Raw genomic sequence first — 17,827 nt, forward strand, 5'->3', positions numbered from 1 at the left:
GCATAAGATGCATAACTTGATAATTTTGCAAAATAGCTTCATTCAAACAAAACAAAGTGAGCAATTTGTGTACAGACCCAAAACAGCATTTGTAATGGTCATTTGCAGTCTTGCCAAAGCCCAATTCGTGTACAGCTTGCACCCTCCATATCCACTTTGTCAAAAATTAGCAAAATAGCAATTGGTTCATTTTGAGTTAAGCAAGCTTACCATTCCCTAAACCAACTCTAAACAGACTACATAAAGCCAATTTTCTGCTGATTCACAACCCTAGACACAGCCTCCCTCGACCAGATTTTTCCTCACTCTCTCATTCTTGCATTTTGGCATTTTGAGATTTTTCTGAGCAAACCCTCAAAACCCTCGAGCAACCTTTGGCTCTTGCTTCACTTGGACAACATTTGGAACTCTCTTGAACCATCAATCATCATCTGCATAGCCCCTTCCTTGTTCTATTTTCAAAGAGCATAACAATGGTGAAAGGAGATTGGAGGAGTTCCAAGCACTCTTGAGCTGGAAAAGCTTCATCATCCTTCATTACCAAGCATTGCCTGCATCTGTTTGCACTCATATCCATCAATACATCACTGTTTTACAAATTGCTTCAAAATCAAGTAAGTAATCGACCTCCACCATTTGCCTTGCCATGATATGTTTATGAAAGATCTTCTTATGCTGATTCTAATGAACTAAAGCTTGCTTGAAATGGTGGTCTTATGATGGAGAAATCTGAACTTCTTTTTTGTGTACAAATGAACTTTTGCTCGATTTGCCATGCTTGCATTGATTCATTGAAATGTGATGCTATATTCTTGTTACTTGATGTATGATGATGCTATTAGTATGTTTGATTTGGATTTCTGGGCATCTTGAAAATTTCGAATGGTTGAAGATGATGATGATCATGCTGTTATTTTGAAACCCTACTCTGCCCAGAACATGAACTCATGATTATGTTTGGTTTGTTGTTAGTTGATGTACATGTTAATGGTGTTTCATAGGCCATGCTTAATTGATGACTCTGGTTACGTTTTGTTGTTTATGATTATTGGTCGAACATGAAGAACATGAAACATGGCTGTGCTAAAACCCTAGGGTTTTTCTTAAACCCAGAAAATTTGAATGATTGGCTCGGGTACTGTTTCATTGGCTGGTAGCCAATCACAACATTTCGTTGTGTGTACCAAAACGCACAGCCTCAATTAGTGAGGCGGGTATTTACACAATTGCCACGCTGACTTTGCTTTGACCAACCTTTCCATGTTATTTGATCATGCTTGCTCCAATTATTCATCCAACTTGCAAAATTCATTTCTCTCTCAAATTAAATCCAAAAATCATGAGAATTTTTGCATCATCTTCCCATGGATGTCTAGCATTTGATTATGATTTTTAATTAATTTTTCATTGGCTGGATGTTAATTGGTAATTGTTTTCCTAACATGTATGCACATTTGACACCCTTTGCCATTTCTTTTGTGAAATTGTCATGATGTATCCATTGCCTCTGAAACTTTTTGTGGTGAAACTAGACTCATTCACCTTTGTTTCCATGTAGAGTTTATACATTTCTGATATGTGGTTTGTGAGTTACAAATTTTTGAAGTGAGGTGTTGCATTTGGTGCTACATGAATGATATGCATTTTCCCAATTTTTGTTCACATGCTTCCTTACATCCAAATGACCCCAAATTTTGCATGAATGATCTCTTACATGTCTAGTTTGTGTATGAATTTTCTGGGAATTAACCATGCTGTTTCCAATTTATTTGAGAATTTTCTTCCCTGCCTAGCCAATTGTGGACTTTTTGTGCTACACATTGCCATATCCTTTGTGAAATTCTCATATCTTATTGTATGTTCATAAAATTTCATATGTGATAACTAGACATCTTGAGCTTTGCATTGGTGTTAATCTCATTCATTTCTCATCTGTTTTCAATTTGATATGATTTTTTGAAGTTGACCCATGTTTGTTGACCTTCATTGTGCATGCTTGAAATTATGTTGACTTCATGATTTTCATTGACTGCCTTCCTCTCATCCAAATGCATTGAAATTTGACATGCTTGCCATGCTAGATGTTAGGATTGAGTGTGATTTATTTGATAATTTTTGAGAATGTTTGGGTTGACTTTTGAATGAGATCTTGCTGTTGACCTTTTGTATGCTTCCTTTGCCATGCTTTGCATTCTTTTGTGTATGAAATGACATTGATGTATGATTTGATTGGAATCCAATTGAGATTACTTCTTAAATGTTTGAACATGAATTGGGTTGACTTTTCTTTGCTGTTTGACTTTTTTCCTTCATCTTTGACCCTAGGCTAGTCCTAGTGGTCTTTTAAGCTTACAATTGAGCTATTGTTTCAGGTTAAGCACCAATGCCTCAAAGATCATTCAAATTTGATTGAGTTGGATTATATATTGTGCTAACCCTTGTTTTGTAGGTGTGACTCATATGAGTTTGGCTTTGTGCCTTGGCACCTCTGTTTATGGTTGACTGTTGTTTATCCATTTCTTTTAGTTTGAACTGTTGACTTGTTTACTAATGAGTTTGACTTTTTCAGGTACACTTTAGTTGCTTTAGTTGCTTGCTTTGCTTTTTAGCAATTGCTTTTGAGGTATAATTACTTCTTCTTCATGTAGTCTGGAGACCCGGTCTGTTATTTGACCGGGCAAACTGTCTGAAGTCCTCCTTAAGAGGCAATGCCTGTGTGTGTTTAAAATTGTCCCAAGCAGGAAAAGTCCTTCAAGTAAGGCAATTGGTGGAAGGTAGGGATAAGTAATCTATCCCCCACTATTCAGTGTGTCCTCTCTTTACTCCCATTACATGGTTGAAGCATTGAGATAAAAACCCAAGATCTAATCGAGTCAATAATGGGGAAAGAGTTCCATCTTTCTGAACTCCCCCACTTTCTATTTGATGCTCTCTCTGATCTGAGATAGAAGCAATGAGGCACACCCCTCATCTCCTTTTCATCTGCTTCACCTTAGCCTCTCAATGGCAAGGTTAAGAGCGACCTTCACCTATTACAGTGGACTTTCATAGTCAAACCCTCTTGTGTGAGCCCCCCTTGTCTGGCTATAGAGTGTGCTGTCTGATATTCATTGATTGACTGATTGCTTCATATGCACCTGTTTGCTTGTATGTTATGCATTTATCATCATCAATTGCCATTAATGCATGATCATCTCATTTGTCTTTGTGATGCTATCATTGTTGTTTGCCCATTGAGGACAATTGTAAGTCCATTACTTTGGCATTTGCTCCTATGATATGGAAGGATAGAGTGTAAGACCTCATTGGTCACTCATATCTTCTGTTCTATCTGTTTGTATGTGAGGATACAGTTATAAGTCCCTGTAAGTTGGCATCTGTTATCCTATGATCATAATTTGATCTGTTTGATTTGTATGTGAGGATACAGTTGTAAGTCCCTGTAAGTTGGCATTTGCATTCCTGTGATCATATTGTTGCTTTTGTTCTTGTATGTGAGGATCCATTGTAAGTCCCTGTAATGTGGCATTGGTATTCCTATGAGCATATTCGTGGAGTTAACCTAAGTCCAGACAGATTGGCAGTTGACTTCCATTTCTCATCTTTGTTTTTCTTTTGAGGAGATTAGTGTAAGTCCATTGAGTGGCATCTGATATCCATTTCTGTTTTAGGAGACTGGTGTAAATCCATCTATTGGTATCCGGTATCCGCTTTTATTTCTTTGCCTGTGGAGATTAGTATAAGACCATTGAGTGGCTTCTGATATCCCGTTTTGTTTTAGGAGATTGGTATAAGACCATTGATTGGCATCCGGTATCCGTCTTTCTTTGCTTTGTTTGTTTATTATTATCCATTGCTATTCCAAAGGACACACTTGAATCATCTGCTATATGATTTCAAGAAGTGAACCTTCTAAGAAGTTTTACAATCCCATCCTCATCCATTCATCATTCATTGTGTCCTAAACCTTTTCACACTCTTGACTTTCAAACTTGACATAAGTGTTGTGCAAACATCTTCATGTTTTCTAACTAAAAAACCTGGACCCAAGTCCTTGACTTTTTTCAAACTCCATTTCATAATACTTTTTCAAATCAATCTTAATCATACTTTGACTTCACTTTCATAATCACAATCAATTAACTTCACTCATTCACTTGTTTTGGCTTTGTCCATTGTTAATCTTTTCACATTAGCCATAGGTTTCAATTATCTTTGTGGTTGATGTAAATCTTGCCTATCCTTAGTGAGTCGACAGTAAGACTTCCGTACTGAAAACAGGGCTAACCCCTCTAGTACGTCGAAGCTATCCTCGCATGGTGGATGTTGTTTTTGGTCGAGTGTTCTCCCATTGATAATGAAAAGCCTCAGTGCTTGTGTTTAAAACTGAATCCACCAACTTTTGGAAATCTTTTAGCCGAACTACGGCGTTTTGATCCTTACCTTTGATGGAAGGTACGTAGGCAGCGGGTTCATCCGTTCAAACCCAATAATAAAATTGTATATTCTTTTCTCATCATCTCAATCATGTTTGCACAATGTTTATGTCATAACAAATAATAACTTTTTACAACAAGTGTGAAAAGGGCTCCCTAGGAGTACCTAGGACGTAGTGGGTGCCTAACACCTTCCCATTGCGTAATTTACCCCTTACCCAGAATCTCTGATCTTTTTATTAGTTTTCTACGTGTAAAACTTCTTAGGCTTTTATTCGCTTTTTAGCCAGTCCTTTGGATAAATAAAAGTGCGGTGGCGACTCGAAATTTCAATGTATCTCTTAGCTTATGATTTAATCGATAGATCATATAGCGACGAATACACCGCTACAGAAAAGTGGCGACTCTGCTGGGGACTATCGATCCTTGGTTGTATTGCCTACTTTTCACCCTTGTTGTGCTATATTATTATTTGTCATTTGACATATTTTTGTACGATTTGGGATCACTGTATTGATTGTAATGTGTGAATTGCTTGATATACATTTGCTGTTTGCTTTGGTGATCTGTGAGATGAGTTCTATACCCGAACTCGAGTGCTCTCTAGGATAGGAGAATGGCATAGTCTTGTTGACTGGTGTGGAGTAGTCCTTAGCCAGTTGACTTGCGAGTCCATTCACTTGGTGGAGGTCATGTTGGATTAATAATGTCACACAAGTTATTTGTGGTTAGGCATTATTCTTTCAATCATGTGCCGCAGAAGCCAAGGACCTTAGTTTACCAAACCCATCTTGGCCTATTTTTAGGACCATAGTGCGGAGGTCGTTCAGATGTCAGTTCTGATACGATTGTTACGCGATACTACACTCATAAGAGTTTCTCTTGAAAATATTCTTGGAATACGAGTATTCGTTCCTCCGATAATATTCGAAAGATGGAACGATGATTATGGGAACCTCTGATAGAACATGTCTGGCAGGTTTAAACCCTAGTACACTCCCTTTGGGTGGTTCTTAACCGAGACTCCATGCTCGTGACTCTCAACAAACCCGTGATTCGTGGTTGAGTCGTTCAAACATTGTTAATATCAATGGATCCCGGATCAGGTGTAAAACCTAAAATCCATCAAAGCGGCTGGTTGATATTAAGAATGTTTGAGCCGGTTCATGTACCGTTAATATCAATGGAACTTGGGTGTCGATAAGGTGAAAACCTAAATCCACCAAAATGGATGATTGATATTAGGGATACATTGAGCTTTCCCACGACCTTTGTTTGGTGTGCTTTGCTTGATCCTTGAGTGTGTTTGTTGCATTCATACATCCATACATTCATCCGCATTCATGTCATCAGAAAAAGAAAATTTTCAAGGAACTCAAAGGAGTTTATTTGCAAAAAAATTCAAAACATGAAAAACCGGGAAAATTTTTTCACCTGATATATCTGATGAGATATTCTCATGTAAGATCAAAATGCTTAAAAATTTCAAAGTTTGCAAATAAAACCCTCGGGTTCCTTTGATATAAAAACAAGCATATGCATAAACACTTCATGCATCATTTGCATAAGCAGGTGTTTTGTTCCGGTCTCCCGTCCTGTGGTCTGACCCTGCGATCTTCATTTATTTTGAAGACGCACTTTGCCGGTATTATACCAGAGCCAACTCTGCCAGATTGATGGACCGTCCTGAGCAAGAGGATTGTGAACTCGAGGGAGATTTGCCAGACCAAGTGCTTTTAATGGATTTATTCATGTTGATGGATTTATTCCTGCTGATGGATTTATTCCTGCTGATGGATTTATTCCTGCTGATGGATTTATTCCTGTTGATGGATTTATTCCTGGTTAACCGATCCCGGGCTGGCATTGGCTACTGTTCTGGGGCACTTAAGGAGTAAGGTTTGTTCACAAGTGGAGGATTCATCCATGCTGATCAACCTGAAGAAGAAGAGGCTGCTGCTATCTTGGGAGATGCAGAAGATCTGAACAATTTCATCATTCCTGGTGGTGTCTGCCACAATTGGGTCGCTGTGGATGTTCCTACGGTCATTCATAAGTCAGCGTGATTTGTTCATTTTGTTTAAAACCCTTCTCCCATGCCAAAAGGAGAAGTGATGACATTGTTGGCAAAACATTTAATACAATGATGTTTTCATTCAATTAATGCATTGTCAAACATTTGTTTTTCCATTTGTTTTCACTTTTTGCTTTTCTTCATGAAATCAGTGATCACAAAAAACCCTGAAAAACAAAAACAATCTTTTTCATCTGCATAAATGATTTGCTTGTTTAAAATTCAAAAGCTTTTCATTATCCAGAATCATTATGCAGGGATTTCTAAACCCATTGAACATAATGATCCAACGCCATCTCCCAATCTTGAAGTCCTTGTATCTAAGGCAGAGGAAGATGATGTTGAAAGGGATTCCTGATGAGATTACCCGCCTTCTTGAGCACAAAAGGAGCTCATTCAGCTGTATCACGAGAATCAGCTAAACAGTCAAACTGGGGCATTGCAAATGCAATCAAAAAAAAAAAAAACAAAAAACAAAAAAAAAAAAAAAAAAAAAAAGAAAGAGGGTGAAAAATAAGGAAAAATAAAAAATCAGCAAAAATTTTTTTTCAAAAGAAAAAAGAAAAATTACACCCTCAAGTCCCTAGTTGACTGATGCTGAATGGATTCAGAGTCGTTACGACCAGTTGAATCTGATTGAAGAGAAGAGATTAACTGCCATGTGCCATGGTCAGTTGTATCAGCAGAGAATGAAGAAAGTATTCGACAAGAAGGTCAAGCCTCGTGTGTTCCGAGAAGGTGACCTCGTGCTCAAGAAAGTTTTGTCTTTTGCGCCTGATTCCAGGGGCAAGTGGACTCCAAACTACGAGGGTCCATATGTTGTTAAGAGAGCCTTTTCAGGCGGAGCTTTGATGCTTACAACAATGGATGGGGAGGATTTCACTCGTCCTGTGAATTCAGATGCAGTTAAGAGATACTTTGCCTAAAAAAAAAGTATATGCAAATGGAAACAATTGAAAAAAACAGAATAGCTCGCTAAGTTGAAAACCCGAAAGGGCGGCTTAGGCAAAAATGAGCGTCTCGGTGGAGAACCCACAAGGGTAATCCAGGCAAAAATTAGAGACTTGAAAAAAAGAGATATATTTGCATCCCGCTAGATTGAGTACCTCATCCTGGGGCAATCTAGGCAAAAATTAGGGATTTGGCAAGTAACTGCATCCTGACAAGACTTTCTGGTTCATCAGTCGTCATTTCGTCAGAAGATTCTCGATTCGTCGTCAACCGAAGCTTCGGATACATCGAGATTCAAATTGGTAGAGAAAGGATCATTATGTTCAATGTAGCCCTCTTCCAATATACATCACTGATTTCAAATTTGTATAGATCTATGGAGTCTTGCCATTTGCAGACTACCATTCTATCAAATCAATTTGAGCTTTTTATCCAATTTATTTGCACTCTTATTTGTTTCAATTCAACAAATGTTTTGCATGTTTTAAATTGATAAAATATCATTGTTTTAAACAAATCAAATTTTTCAAAATTTTTGTTTTAAACAAAGTGAGCATTCACAAGATTGGAAGGATACTCAAGAATATCTCAGTGCTCTCCCGAGGGTGGCATGATTCCCAACGGGTAAGACATTCGTTCATATTCCTGGTTTAGTGGTATCTTCTTTCTCCAGATCTTTGTTGAGGTTGTTCCTCAAACAAAGTTGTTGTTGGGGTTGTTCCCCAGTATAGTCGCTAGCAGAGTGTTGTTGAAGATTTCGGTTTCTCCAGCAGCAGTTTTCCCTAGCATGGGTGTTTTCTTGTGAAGTTTCGGCGGTTGATGGTTTGTCATCTTGGTGCCCCGTCACTTTCTCCAGTGGGTCGATACCCCCAGACTTTATTTGTCTCCTCAGCAGTCATGAGTATAACTGATTGATTGATACTCCCCTCGGAGTCGCGAGTAGAACTGTTATTAACATCCCCACCAGGGTCGCGAGTAGAGATGTTATTGATATCCCCAGAGTTGCAAGTGGAGTTGTTACCGCTTTTCCCCATGCAGTGTGCCAGCAGGATTTGTCTGTTTCCTCAGCACGATCGCTTTCTTCTTGAAGACTCGGTAAGTCAGTGGTTTGATACCCAGTACTTTACCTTTTCCCCGGCGAAGTCGTCTGCGGAATTGTTGCTATCTCTCCATCAGAGTTTTTCTCTTCAGCAGAGCAGGATTTATTTTCCTACTCAGTGGTTGAGTGGGTTGACATCCCAGTATATTGCAACCATCTTTTCCTCAGCTCAGTCTGCAGATTGTTTGTTATGGCAGTTTCGCCCGTTGATTACTCCTCCAATCCCCAGTATGGTCGGATGATGGCTTCAGCCTCCAGTGAACGGATTTGATTTCCTGACTGTTTGTGATCCCCAGTAGAGTGGCTTATATTGCAGAATCTACTTGTTGTGATCAATTTGCTGTGTATATTCTCCCCAAGTGGAGTGGTTCGTTGCAGAATATACTTGTTTGATCTGTCCTCCCTCAGTGGCTTGTTCCCAAGAGAGTAGCCGACAGTTTTCCCCAATAGAGTTGCTTGTGCAGTTACACTCTATTTGGATGATATCATTCTCCCTAGGTGGGTTGTTCCCCAGTGGAGTTATGTGGAGTTGCTTCTACAGCGGTTCGTGCTTATGCGCTTTTTGTTTCTCAGTTAACACTGGGATCCCTTGCAGATATCTTGGGTTTTCTCTTGTTCCCCTACAGATTCGTCTTGGTGGCCGTTTCGCCCGTTGTGACTTTCTGTACCCTGATTGGGTTGTGTCCTGATATCTCTGATCCGCTGCTTCTTCAGCAGTACCCGCAGATCTTTGCTTTACAGCATGTAGATCTCTGCAGATTGGCTCTCCAGTTGGTTTTTCCCCTGGAAGTATAATACCGGACGTCTGGTTCCCGGACCTGTTTGTGTCAGAACTGTCTGTTTTGTCAGCATTCATCAAACATAAATCACGCATATTCATGCATATTCATAAACATTCAAGATATTCATGTTGCATTTCTCGCCATATATCTTTTGTTTGTCGTGTCTCCTGCTATGGTGATATAGATCTCTTTACAGATCTCCCCAAGCAGATGTCGGGTGTTATAAATCTCTCCATATAGAGTCAGCCCATAAGCAGAAAATGTTGTCTTTCCTTCTGCAGTTCCCCACTGAGATATATCCTCGTGGATGACGGTTTTTTCCGTTTCCTCCCAACACATATATTGGGATGGATTTTCCTATTTGAGTTATATCCTCATTAGGACGTATCTTGATTCAGTCCGTCTTTTCGGATCATTCCCGAATCGGCTATTTGTCAAATATCTTGTGCTTCCCAGTGGGTTGTTCCCCAGCGGATTGTTTTTGGGCCTCTACCCTCATAACCGGTAGTTGTAAGTCCTATCTTTCCTGGCTTTCTTGACAGAATTTGTGGTTATACACCTTTTATTCTCCAGCCAGAGTTTTGGTTTTCTACCTCATACCCGGTAGTTGTAAATCCTATTTTCCTGCTTTTCAGCAGTTTGTGGTTTGTTATAAACCCTATTTTGGTTTCCCGTGCGGATTTGTGATTTGTCCTATCCCCACGCGGAGTTTTTGGTCTTCTACCCCGTATTCGGTAGATGTAAACCCTAATTTTTGTGGTTATCTTCATTCAATTCTTGATGATGATTTTCCTTTGCTTGGATAAGTTGCTCAGATCAGCACTTATATCCTCAGCAAGTCTTTTGTGGATAATTGCCGTATGCTAGCAATTTTATCCCCAGTGGGTCTTTTCACCGTATGCTCGTGATTTGTTCCCTGGATCATTGATTCTTTATCAATGCATCCCCAGCTAGTCCCTGTGGATAATTGCCGGATGCTTGCAATTTATTCTCAGCAGATCGCCTTTCATTTACCCTTTTGTTGGTAATGTCTGTTGCTCCTTTTGATTGGTTATCATTATATACCTAGTTTGGTATCCCGATGCCTTTCTTTTCGGTTGATTTATCCTTTATTAACCCAGTAACCGGTTGTGGATAATCTTCCATGCGAGTATATTATTCACGGTCTGCCGGTAATGAATAATATATCTCATGCACTCCTCAGTCGAAGCCTTTTGCGTTTCCCCAGTCGAGTAAGATTCGTTATTCCCCTTTGCGGAGTCGAATATTCCTTTGTTATTGGATAATTGCCGGATGCTTGCAATTTATCCCTTTGAGTTGTCTTTCGTTTACCCGTATGCTTGGTATCGATTGTCTCTCATTTTGGTTAGTCACCTATTATATACCCAGTAACCGGTATCTCTGGTGTCTTTTCCTTTCGAGTGTATTATTCACGGTCTGCCGGTAATGAATAATATATCTCATGCGCTCTTTAGTTGGAATCCTTTGTTGATTTTCCCCAACTGAGCAAGATTCGTATTCTTTGTAGAATTGAATATCCATCCTTTAACCAGTTTGTGTTTTGGATGATGAGTGTTTTGGAAGTGAAATCCAATTCACGTTTTCGGTAGATCACCTATTATATACCCAGTAACCGGTATCTCTGGTGTTTCTTACCATGCGAGTTTATTATCTACGTTCTGACGGTAATAGATAATATATCTCATGCGAGTATCTTATCCACGGTCTGCCGGTAATGGATATTATATCTCATGCACTCTTTGGGTTTGTGTCCCCATTTGAGTAAGATTCGTTTTCCCGTTGTGGATTCGAATATCCATCCTGTAAGTCGATTTGCTTTTTCAAGCCCTCCTTTCGGATGATGAGTGTTTTGGAAGTGAAAACCAATTCACGTCTTCGGATTTTATCCTATAAACAACCCAGTAACCGGTTCAGGATAATTTTCCTTTTGAGTATATTATTCACGGTCTGCCGGTAATGAATAATATGTCTCGTTCACTCTTGGGTCAATCCTTTGTTGCTTTCCCCTCAGAGTAAGATTCGTATTCTTTGTAGAATCGAATATCCATCCTATAAACAAGTTTGCTTTCGCTCTCTTCAGGATGATGAGTGTCTTGGAACACACACCAATTCACGTCTTTGGTCGGTCACCTGTTACATACCTACAACCCGGTATCCTTGGTGTTCCTTCCTGATTTTTGTTACCCTTATACCCGGTAACATCTCATTTGTTTGTTGCTTCCTCAGTGAAGTTTTTCTTTTGCTCCTCCCCAGGAGTCAGCTTGTGTCTTTCCACTGGATTTATTTTCCTTTGGAATTTTCTTTTCCCCAGTGTGAGTCCTTCACTCCCCAGTGAGTTCTCCAGTCTGTTTTCTGTTATTCCCTAATCAGAGTCGTGTCTTGTTCACGCTGTGTCAGTTTTGTCTTTCCCCAACTAGAGTCTTGTTAGAGTCTCTGTTCCTGGTGAGTGTACTACTCCGATGGATCGTCTTTTCTTCTGTGTGAACTGTATTCCCCACAGAGTTTGTGTCTTTTGCATGCATACATTTGCATCATGAGGTCTCTTAGGGACCAAAATTTGTCTCATTACTGTTATTTAAGCCCATTCTACCGCGTCGAGTTGAAGATTTCTAAACTTCATTTCTCCGGCTAGAATGACCTTAAATAGGGGCATCTGTAAGACCCCAATTTTGGGCCCTAAGATCCCTCATGGCCCATATCATATCATATCATGGCCTCAAGGATCATTGCATACCCTAGCTTCCCTCCTAGTGGGTAGGTTGCCTTGTGGGTTGATTCTTGATCACCAAGCATGTTTTGCATTTGTATATCTTTGCTTTCATATGTTTACTAACCAAAAAGTACAAAAATATTGTCAGTCTAACCTTGTTGCTTGCAGTGGAAGCAATCATCAGCAATTAGGTCAAAGACAGTCAACAGTCAAACAAAGCAATGGATGGTGGCCATTCTTGCAGAATTTGGGCACCATGACCCATAATCAAGAGTTCATACATCTTGAGACATCATTTGAAGTCAAGTTCTCAAGGAATTAGGGTTTGGAATTCATCAGAAGTGGTTCAGTCATCCAAAACCCTAGAAAAGTCAAACTTGGTCAACTGTGGATTTAATCAAGGATTTGATGGATGGAATTGATTTGAAGGAGCTCATTCATGCTTATATAAGCCTCATATATCATGTTCAACCTCATCATGGAAGAAAATCAAGTCAAACAGAAAATTTCCAGAAATAGAAAGTGGACCTGTAATTTCAACTGCCAAAAATGGAAACTTCTTGATCTTAAACTTACATCATGATACAAGCTCCAAATGAATTTTTGCCCAACATGAAAGTTGAAGATCTTGTTCTCCCATTTTCAAAAAGTCCAAGAACTCTCAAATCCCATGTGTGGTTGTCAAGATATGATCAATTCAATTTCAAAAATTTGTGAACTTCAAAGAGCCATATCTCATGAACCATAAGGCCAAATTTGGTGGGGTTTTTTCCTACAAACCACATTTTTCCTCCTCTTTCCAAAAATATAAATTTCATCCACCAAAACCTTGCCAATCAAAATGGCATTTTTGGACCTATTTCATTTAAAAATCAAGTTTGACCAACCATTGACTTTTTGATCTATTGATTTTTTCACACTTTGGCCAATTGGAAATGTTTGGAAACATCATTTGTGACTTGTCTAGAGCCCTAACTCATGCACATACCACCATTTTATTACCATTTTGGCATAAGATGCATAACTTGATAATTTTGCAAAATAGCTTCATTCAAACAAAACAAAGTGAGCAATTTGTGTACAGACCCAAAACAGCATTTGTAATGGTCATTTGCAGTCTTGCCAAAGCCCAATTCGTGTACAGCTTGCACCCTCCATATCCACTTTGTCAAAAATTAGCAAAATAGCAATTGGTTCATTTTGAGTTAAGCAAGCTTACCATTCCCTAAACCAACTCTAAACAGACTACATAAAGCCAATTTTCTGCTGATTCACAACCCTAGACACAGCCTCCCTCGACCAGATTTTTCCTCACTCTCTCATTCTTGCATTTTGGCATTTTGAGATTTTTCTGAGCAAACCCTCAAAACCCTCGAGCAACCTTTGGCTCTTGCTTCACTTGGACAACATTTGGAACTCTCTTGAACCATCAATCATCATCTGCATAGCCCCTTCCTTGTTCTATTTTCAAAGAGCATAACAATGGTGAAAGGAGATTGGAGGAGTTCCAAGCACTCTTGAGCTGGAAAAGCTTCATCATCCTTCATTACCAAGCATTGCCTGCATCTGTTTGCACTCATATCCATCAATACATCACTGTTGTACAAATTGCTTCAAAATCAAGTAAGTAATCGACCTCCACCATTTGCCTTGCCATGATATGTTTATGAAAGATCTTCTTATGCTGATTCTAATGAACTAAAGCTTGCTTGAAATGGTGGTCTTATGATGGAGAAATCTGAACTTCTTTTTTGTGTACAAATGAACTTTTGCTCGATTTGCCATGCTTGCATTGATTCATTGAAATGTGATGCTATATTCTTGTTACTTGATGTATGATGATGCTATTAGTATGTTTGATTTGGATTTCTGGGCATCTTGAAAATTTCGAATGGTTGAAGATGATGATGATCATGCTGTTATTTTGAAACCCTACTCTGCCCAGAACATGAACTCATGATTATGTTTGGTTTGTTGTTAGTTGATGTACATGTTAATGGTGTTTCATAGGCCATGCTTAATTGATGACTCTGGTTACGTTTTGTTGTTTATGATTATTGGTCGAACATGAAGAACATGAAACATGGCTGTGCTAAAACCCTAGGGTTTTTCTTAAACCCAGAAAATTTGAATGATTGGCTCGGGTACTGTTTCATTGGCTGGTAGCCAATCACAACATTTCGTTGTGTGTACCAAAACGCACAGCCTCAATTAGTGAGGCGGGTATTTACACAATTGCCACGCTGACTTTGCTTTGACCAACCTTTCCATGTTATTTGATCATGCTTGCTCCAATTATTCATCCAACTTGCAAAATTCATTTCTCTCTCAAATTAAATCCAAAAATCATGAGAATTTTTGCATCATCTTCCCATGGATGTCTAGCATTTGATTATGATTTTTAATTAATTTTTCATTGGCTGGATGTTAATTGGTAATTGTTTTCCTAACATGTATGCACATTTGACACCCTTTGCCATTTCTTTTGTGAAATTGTCATGATGTATCCATTGCCTCTGAAACTTTTTGTGGTGAAACTAGACTCATTCACCTTTGTTTCCATGTAGAGTTTATACATTTCTGATATGTGGTTTGTGAGTTACAAATTTTTGAAGTGAGGTGTTGCATTTGGTGCTACATGAATGATATGCATTTTCCCAATTTTTGTTCACATGCTTCCTTACATCCAAATGACCCCAAATTTTGCATGAATGATCTCTTACATGTCTAGTTTGTGTATGAATTTTCTGGGAATTAACCATGCTGTTTCCAATTTATTTGAGAATTTTCTTCCCTGCCTAGCCAATTGTGGACTTTTTGTGCTACACATTTCCATATCCTTTGTGAAATTCTCATATCTTATTGTATGTTCATAAAATTTCATATGTGATAACTAGACATCTTGAGCTTTGCATTGGTGTTAATCTCATTCATTTCTCATCTGTTTTCAATTTGATATGATTTTTTGAAGTTGACCCATGTTTGTTGACCTTCATTGTGCATGCTTGAAATTATGTTGACTTCATGATTTTCATTGACTGCCTTCCTCTCATCCAAATGCATTGAAATTTGACATGCTTGCCATGCTAGATGTTAGGATTGAGTGTGATTTATTTGATAATTTTTGAGAATGTTTGGGTTGACTTTTGAATGAGATCTTGCTGTTGACCTTTTGTATGCTTCCTTTGCCATGCTTTGCATTCTTTTGTGTATGAAATGACATTGATGCATGATTTGATTGTGAATCCAATTGAGATTACTTCTTAAATGTTTGAACATGAATTGGGTTAACTTTTCTTTGCTGTTTGACTTTTTTCCTTCATCTTTGACCCTAGGCTAGTCCTAGTGGTCTTTTAAGCTTACAATTGAGCTATTGTTTCAGGTTAAGCACCAATGCCTCAAAGATCATTCAAATTTGATTGAGTTGGATTATATATTGTGCTAACCCTTGTTTTGTAGGTGTGACTCATATGAGTTTGGCTTTGTGCCTTGGCACCTCTGTTTATGGTTGACTGTTGTTTATCCATTTCTTTTAGTTTGAACTGTTGACTTGTTTACTAATGAGTTTGACTTTTTCAGGTACACTTTAGTTGCTTTAGTTGCTTGCTTTGCTTTTTAGCAATTGCTTTTGAGGTATAATTACTTCTTCTTCATGTAGTCTGGAGACCCGGTCTGTTATTTGACCGGGCAAACTGTCTGAAGTCCTCCTTAAGAGGCAATGCCTGTGTGTGTTTAAAATTGTCCCAAGCAGGAAAAGTCCTTCAAGTAAGGCAATTGGTGGAAGGTAGGGATAAGTAATCTATCCCCCACTATTCAGTGTGTCCTCTCTTTACTCCCATTACATGGTTGAAGCATTGAGATAAAAACCCAAGATCTAATCGAGTCAATAATGGGGAAAGAGTTCCATCTTTCTGAACTCCCCCACTTTCTATTTGATGCTCTCTCTGATCTGAGATAGAAGCAATGAGGCACACCCCTCATCTCCTTTTCATCTGCTTCACCTTAGCCTCTCAATGGCAAGGTTAAGAGCGACCTTCACCTATTACAGTGGACTTTCATAGTCAAACCCTCTTGTGTGAGCCCCCCTTGTCTGGCTATAGAGTGTGCTGTCTGATATTCATTGATTGACTGATTGCTTCATATGCACCTGTTTGCTTGTATGTTATGCATTTATCATCATCAATTGCCATTAATGCATGATCATCTCATTTGTCTTTGTGATGCTATCATTGTTGTTTGCCCATTGAGGACAATTGTAAGTCCATTACTTTGGCATTTGCTCCTATGATATGGAAGGATAGAGTGTAAGACCTCATTGGTCACTCATATCTTCTGTTCTATCTGTTTGTATGTGAGGATACAGTTATAAGTCCCTGTAAGTTGGCATCTGTTATCCTATGATCATAATTTGATCTGTTTGATTTGTATGTGAGGATACAGTTGTAAGTCCCTGTAAGTTGGCATTTGCATTCCTGTGATCATATTGTTGCTTTTGTTCTTGTATGTGAGGATCCATTGTAAGTCCCTGTAATGTGGCATTGGTATTCCTATGAGCATATTCGTGGAGTTAACCTAAGTCCAGACAGATTGGCAGTTGACTTCCATTTCTCATCTTTGTTTTTCTTTTGAGGAGATTAGTGTAAGTCCATTGAGTGGCATCTGATATCCATTTCTGTTTTAGGAGACTGGTGTAAATCCATCTATTGGTATCCGGTATCCGCTTTTATTTCTTTGCCTGTGGAGATTAGTATAAGACCATTGAGTGGCTTCTGATATCCCGTTTTGTTTTAGGAGATTGGTATAAGACCATTGATTGGCATCCGGTATCCGTCTTTCTTTGCTTTGTTTGTTTATTATTATCCATTGCTATTCCAAAGGACACACTTGAATCATCTGCTATATGATTTCAAGAAGTGAACCTTCTAAGAAGTTTTACAATCCCATCCTCATCCATTCATCATTCATTGTGTCCTAAACCTTTTCACACTCTTGACTTTCAAACTTGACATAAGTGTTGTGCAAACATCTTCATGTTTTCTAACTAAAAAACCTGGACCCAAGTCCTTGACTTTTTTCAAACTCCATTTCATAATACTTTTTTCAAATCAATCTTAATCATACTTTGACTTCACTTTCATAATCACAATCAATTAACTTCACTCATTCACTTGTTTTGGCTTTGTCCATTGTTAATCTTTTCACATTAGCCATAGGTTTCAATTATCTTTGTGGTTGATGTAAATCTTGCCTATCCTTAGTGAGTCGACAGTAAGACTTCCGTACTGAAAACAGGGCTAACCCCTCTAGTACGTCGAAGCTATCCTCGCATGGTGGATGTTGTTTTTGGTCGAGTGTTCTCCCATTGATAATGAAAAGCCTCAGTGCTTGTGTTTAAAACTGAATCCACCAACTTTTGGAAATCTTTTAGCCGAACTACGGCGTTTTGATCCTTACCTTTGATGGAAGGTACGTAGGCAGCGGGTTCATCCGTTCAAACCCAATAATAAAATTGTATATTCTTTTCTCATCATCTCAATCATGTTTGCACAATGTTTATGTCATAACAAATAATAACTTTTTACAACAAGTGTGAAAAGGGCTCCCTAGGAGTACCTAGGACGTAGTGGGTGCCTAACACCTTCCCATTGCGTAATTTACCCCTTACCCAGAATCTCTGATCTTTTTATTAGTTTTCTACGTGTAAAACTTCTTAGGCTTTTGTTCGCTTTTTAGCCAGTCCTTTGGATAAATAAA

Source organism: Lathyrus oleraceus, chromosome 3 (genome assembly GCF_024323335.1).
Source record: "Lathyrus oleraceus cultivar Zhongwan6 chromosome 3, CAAS_Psat_ZW6_1.0, whole genome shotgun sequence".
Taxonomy (NCBI): domain Eukaryota; kingdom Viridiplantae; phylum Streptophyta; class Magnoliopsida; order Fabales; family Fabaceae; genus Lathyrus; species Lathyrus oleraceus.